The sequence below is a fragment of the Perognathus longimembris genome, chromosome 3 (assembly GCF_023159225.1).
Source record: "Perognathus longimembris pacificus isolate PPM17 chromosome 3, ASM2315922v1, whole genome shotgun sequence".
Lineage (NCBI taxonomy): Eukaryota > Metazoa > Chordata > Mammalia > Rodentia > Heteromyidae > Perognathus > Perognathus longimembris.
Window position 1 is genome coordinate 74426535 of NC_063163.1, and position 6000 is coordinate 74432534.

At 38.4% G+C, this 6000-nt stretch overlaps 1 pseudogene; it reads left to right on the forward strand.

Annotated features, from left to right (window-relative positions):
- LOC125347697 overlaps positions 1-4122 on the forward strand; it is a 29357-nt pseudogene extending 25235 nt beyond the window's left edge.
- The last annotated feature ends 1878 nt before the right edge of the window (positions 4123-6000 follow it).

The window sequence follows — 6000 nt, forward strand, 5'->3', positions numbered from 1 at the left end:
AAGTATTCTGCCTTCCAACTGAGTCACATACTCTCTATAACTCAATTACTACATATACATATATATTACATATGTGTACATACATATTATTATTAATGACACATTTCTTCATACCTGGGGATCTTAATAACTTTCCATACAGCTAAATTTAATATAGAATTATAACACTAAAATTTTGTCACAACAGGGTATTTGTGGGCTTCTCTGCACTAAAACCCCTGGTTTGCTGCACTAGAAATTACTGTGCTTATGAAATATAACACTGAATAAGAAATAAACAAAAACACACAGACCACACCTTGCTCTCAAAACATCTACATTTTACAAAACAAAGGAAAGCCTTTGAATAGTCAAAATCAGGATACTTGAATTTCGATATTAGAAAAGAAAAATTCACCTTAAATCAAGTATTCAAAAGCATCCAATAGTATTTGCAGAATATGTGTTAATTAGGTAGTATGTTTTCATTCAAATATAGCGTAACATTAAGTTCATATATAAAACGTATATTATCATTAATTTAAAATTGGTAGTTTGGGAAAGTTGTATTGTTACAACTAAAATGGAAGTTTCCAAAGGCATTTTTCTTTTAACTATAAAGGGCACACACAATTGAGGTTGTCCACTGAGAAGAGTTCCTTAAATCTAAATAACTTATTCCAGTAGCAGATCAATTAGCCATCCTAAGAGGCTGCCAAGAATGCTATGTTGTGTTCAATCCTTCATTAGTATTCTGGTATTTCTCTTGTTGTTTTCCTATGGAGCTGTACCCCTTTCTGAAGCAACTCCACTTTGAGAACCTATCTGGAGACCTAGTTATTTTGGATGAGGAAAGAAAATTGGAAGCTGAGTATGACTGTGAATATTCAGATTTTTTCTAAAGTTTTCGAAAACAAAGTGATGGTTGGAAAGTTTTCTCCGTATGAACCACATGGTCAACAATTGTTAATAGCTGATTAAATGATAGAGTGGCACACAGGTGAGTGCACAGAAATAAGCCACATTCTTATCCAGAAATTTGTGTTCCATATCCTCATTGATGATCCAATATGCAGGTTTCAAAATATTTGAATTTGAGGATATTTTCTTCAAAAATTAGTAGTGGGTAATAAAGGAGCCCATTTACTTGACTAGGTTTCTATACTGGCCATTTGTTATGTGTCATAAATACAAAAGATGTATGTGCTGTTTGCTTTTCTCTCATGATTACAGATTACCTTAGAGAGTCAATTTATAAGTTCTGAATATTCATTTGCTCAATATAGTTCATTGTATGGTTGTTTGGCCTGTTGCTCTTGTGTCTATACTAATTTTTATTGCTATATCTTAAGAGTATGCACAGCATATGGGCACTGCTGGCTCATGCCTGTAATCCCAGCTACTCCAGATTCTGAGATCTGAGGATTGTGTCTCAAAGGCAGCCTGGATCAAAAATTCCATAAAATTCTATCTCCAATTATTCACCAAGCCTGGAAGTGCAGCTGTGGCAAAAGTCCTAGTCTTTTGTAGATTTTCATAGACTACAGCTCTCATGTTCTCAGTTCAATCTCAAGAACTTTCACAAAAGCAAAACAAAAAAGTACTCACTGCTGAAAGGACCCCCACATTCTCCACAGTACCCTGGCCTTAGGAATATGACTTTAATCCATTTCATGAGTCCAATAAGCGCCAAGCTATAATAGCACCCAATACATTGATTGGAATTAAGATGTATAGAAATAATGGTTCTTGATGATTTGGTTATATATATTACTGGAACTTTGGACAGTCAGTAAAAGACTAATAAATTAATACACATCTCTGGTTTTTCTCAGACCCCTCAGTCTGTGTGCACTGAGAGCTGTGGTCCTGGATTCAGGAAAACCCCTCAGGAGGGAAAGGCATCCTGTTGCTTTGATTGCACCCCTTGCTCAGAGAACGAGATTTCAAATGGAGAAGGTGAGTCTCTGACTGAGGTAGAAATGCCCCATCTGCCAATACTGTATTCTAATAAGTCCAGGATAATGGAAATATCTGAAAAAATACTATAAAGACAGACTATTTTTCTCCGAACAGAGTTTAATCGTTATAGTTCATCATAAGGTTCCTTAAAGCAACTTAACCAATCCAGGCACATGTGGCCAATGCCTGTAATCCTAGCTACTCAGGTGGCTGAGATCAGAGGATTAGGATTCCAAGACAGTCCAGCAAAGAAACTCTGTGAGATTATTATCTCCAGTTAAACTTCTAGAAAAGCCAGAAGTGGAGATTTGACTTAAGTGGTAAAACACCATCCTTGTATATAAAGGCTGACAGACAGCACCTAGGTACTGAGTATAAGCCCCGAGACTGGGACAAAAGAGAAAGAAAGGTAATAAGGAAGGAAGTAAGGCAGGAAAGAAGGAAGAAAGGAAGGAAAGAAGCAAGCAAGCAAGGAAGAAAAGTTATAAGAGAGGTAGAGAGAGAAAGAAATGAAGAACAGGAATTCATCCAGTGAGCATTAAACATGTGAGTAAGGTTTCAATTTTCTTATAAGCATTATTGAATAAACTATACTTTCACCATTTATTTAAATTTGATCATGGAACTAAACATATCTTATAATTAATGACCTCCTTGGCTGCACTTAGACCATCATGAGAACACAAATCTTTCACAAGTATTACTTACTGCCTGGCATTGTTCTTGATGCAGATCCAATGTCCTGAGAGGTTGTAGTGCTTTAAGCAATGGGGGTGGCTGTGCTGTGCAGAATTCCCTGAAACTCCACGCATGCTTTTACTGTCTCTTCTATATCATTTGACAGGGGCCTAGGACAGACAAAATATAAGGGCATGGTTGAAGCATATGACTTAGTACAGCAAGGAATACATGCTCAGAGAGATAGGCAGGCTGGCAGGACAAGAGGAGGTACCAGGGTTATCAATCATCTCTATGTCCCCACAACTTATGTAGTTATATCCTCCATACAATATGTGTCTATTTTCTCAGATTGTTCTGGACTGAATATCATAGACTAAGAACACAGGAAGGTGTTATTTTGTGATGTAAGCACATCTCTCATAAATGACCTGAAAATGACATTCTAAACATGGGCAGTATTCCTGTGGAATTGTGTGATTAAGCAATTTTTTCTTTGGTGTAGAAAACAACAAAACAACACAATTTACCTCATCTACCAATATAAGCTATTTTATGAGACTAGGCTGGTGACAATGACAAACACTGAGCAAAGACAAATAGTGATTCTCCCTCCTGACCAGACATGGAGCAGTGTGTGAGGTGTCCAGATCATCAGTACCCCAACACCGGGAGAAACTACTGCCTGCTGAAAGCTGAGCACTTCCTGTCTTATGAAGACCCTTTGGGGATGGCTCTGGCCTGCACAGCTCTCTGCCTTTCTGCACTCATAGCCGATGTTCTTGGGGTTTTTGTTAAGCACCCAAACACCCCCATTGTCAAGGCCAATAACTGGATCCTCAGCTACATCCTGCTCATGTCCCTCACCTGCTGCTTCCTCTGCCCCTTGCTCTTCCTTGGCCTTCCCCACATAGCCACCTGCATCCTCCAGCAGACCACATTCGCAGTGGTCTTCACTGTTGCTGTCTCCACTGTCCTGGCCAAGACCATCACTGTGGTTCTGGCCTACACGGTCACTGCTCCAGGGAGAAGGATGAGGCAGTTGCTGGTGTCCCGGGCACCTAACCTCATTGTCCCTATCTGCACCCTCATCCAGGTGACTCTCTGTGGCCTCTGGCTGGGAACCTCTCTTCCCTTTGTGGACACAGATGCACACTCTGCACATAGCCACATGATCATCCTGTGCAACAAAGGCTCCATCACTGCCTTCTACTGTGTCCTGGGATACCTGGCACCCTGTCCCCGGCCAACTTCACTGTGGCTTTCCTGGCCAGGAACCTGCCTGACACCTTCAATGAGGCCAAGTTCCTGACCTTCAGCATGCTGGTGTTCTGCAGCGTGAGGCTCAGCTTCCTGCCTGTCTACCATAGCAGCAAGGGCAAGGTCATGGTGGCTGTGGAGGTTTTCTCCATCTTGGCCTCCAGTTCAGTCCTCCTGTGCTCCATCTTTGTCCCTAAGGGCCACATCCTCTTGATAAAGCCAGCAAGAAATTCCCTGAAATGATTCAGGAATAGATTACCTACTGGGGGAAAACAAACTCTGGTATGATTTATGTATGTATTCTCTCAGTAGTTAAGAGGGTTTGAGGCAAATCCATCCTATCTTTCCAACACTATCTTCCTTTCAATTTGAGAGAGTTTTTTCAAGGTATAAATGATTCTTACTAATTCTCCTGGGCCTGTGGAAGTGACTGCATGCTGTATCCAGGCCCTTCAAAACTTGAATTTTTTGTGATATTTTCTTTAGTTTCCCTGATTTAATCTGTGACGAGTCCTGTCATTTTTTACATTCAAGGACTTTATATTTGTCTTCTCATTTCATTTGCTTGCTGAGTTTACTTTTCTCATTTTACATTTTCCAATTTCCAGTGCATAAATCCTTGGGCTTTAAAAAATATTATTTTTGTAATTTTTTTACATTAAAAATTTCTAAGCATTGATTATATCAATTGCTGTATATGTTTCCAGCTACTTTCTTTTTTCCTCTTCAAACATTATCCTTTTCAAAAAGTCCTATGACACTTCATTGTCAGATTCCATTTGTCATATGTCATTCAGAATTTTAGCATTGTCTTGGTTTATGCTAAGAAAAAAGACATTCTTCCATTTTTCATGGAAATATTTTGCATGTATAAATGTCTTACAAGAGTTAGTACATGAATGGAAGCTTTATCATATTTGGTCATCTTTGGTCTAGCTACTGTGATTCAATTCCCCTTATTAATACAAAATCTACATAAATGTCATACAATTTCATGTCATTTTTAAGGTTATTTTTGGGATTTAGTTATTAACTATAATTCATCCATACAATATTCAACTTACTCATGTGTTATAAGGAAAATATTAATTTTTGTGTCAAAATGAACCAAAATTTTATTTAGTCTAGTGGTTTTTCTAGAATCTGTTGAACTTAGGAGCCATATTATCTCATAATAGCAGCTCTTTCTGCTCTCTTTGATTGGTTTTTATTTATTCTTTGTAAGTTCTCTTGCAAATGTGATGACTGACTCTATACCTGACCATAATCTGCTTCCTGTACCCTTATTTTTTATTTTAATGTTGTGTGCTAGTCCTGCAGCTTGAAGTCAGAGCTTAGATATTCTTGATAAAGGCTTTTGCTCTTCCACATAAGCCACATCGAGACTTTTATCTTTTTCATTGTTTATTGGAATTAAGAATCCAACAGGCTTTCCTGCCCAGATTGCTTAGAACCTGGATCCTCAGATCTCAGCCTCTTGAATAGCTAGGATTACTGGCACGAGCCACCAGTATACAGCTTTGCTCTTTTCAATGAGAAAGGTAAACTACTGACCAAAGAATATTTGGTATATTCTTTTTCCTTTTCCTCACCAAGGATTAAATTTCTTGGTGAATTTCTCATTCATATTGCTCATTCTCTGTCCCCTGACTTTGAATTCAATTTCAGACTTTACACATCTGTGAATTCTATTTCTCTTTCAGGTGATGATTCATTATTTCAAACTATATGTTCCAATGTTCTCACAGCCTCTTATCTTGTTTGTACTGAGATTTTTGAACATCTATATGTCATGTCATATGTATATTCCACATTGTAGTTTCACCTGGTGTTAGTCTGTCATAATAATCTGTGGCGTGTATAACATCAGAGCATCATGTGGAGTGTATAACATCAGAGCACTTGTCAGTTTTTCAGGTGAAGGTTTTCCTCAATTACAGGAGCCAGCATAGATGGTAATCTGACCAGATGAGAAGATGTTTATGTTTTATATATCTGATTGAGTTTTGCACCCTGGAAGCAGGAAGGATCCAAGCACATGTCCCATTTCCATCTTGCCTCAGACAAAAGTTAAAGGTGTTAGTCAATTGGGCCTGGCCATACTAGATGTTATGCATGCAG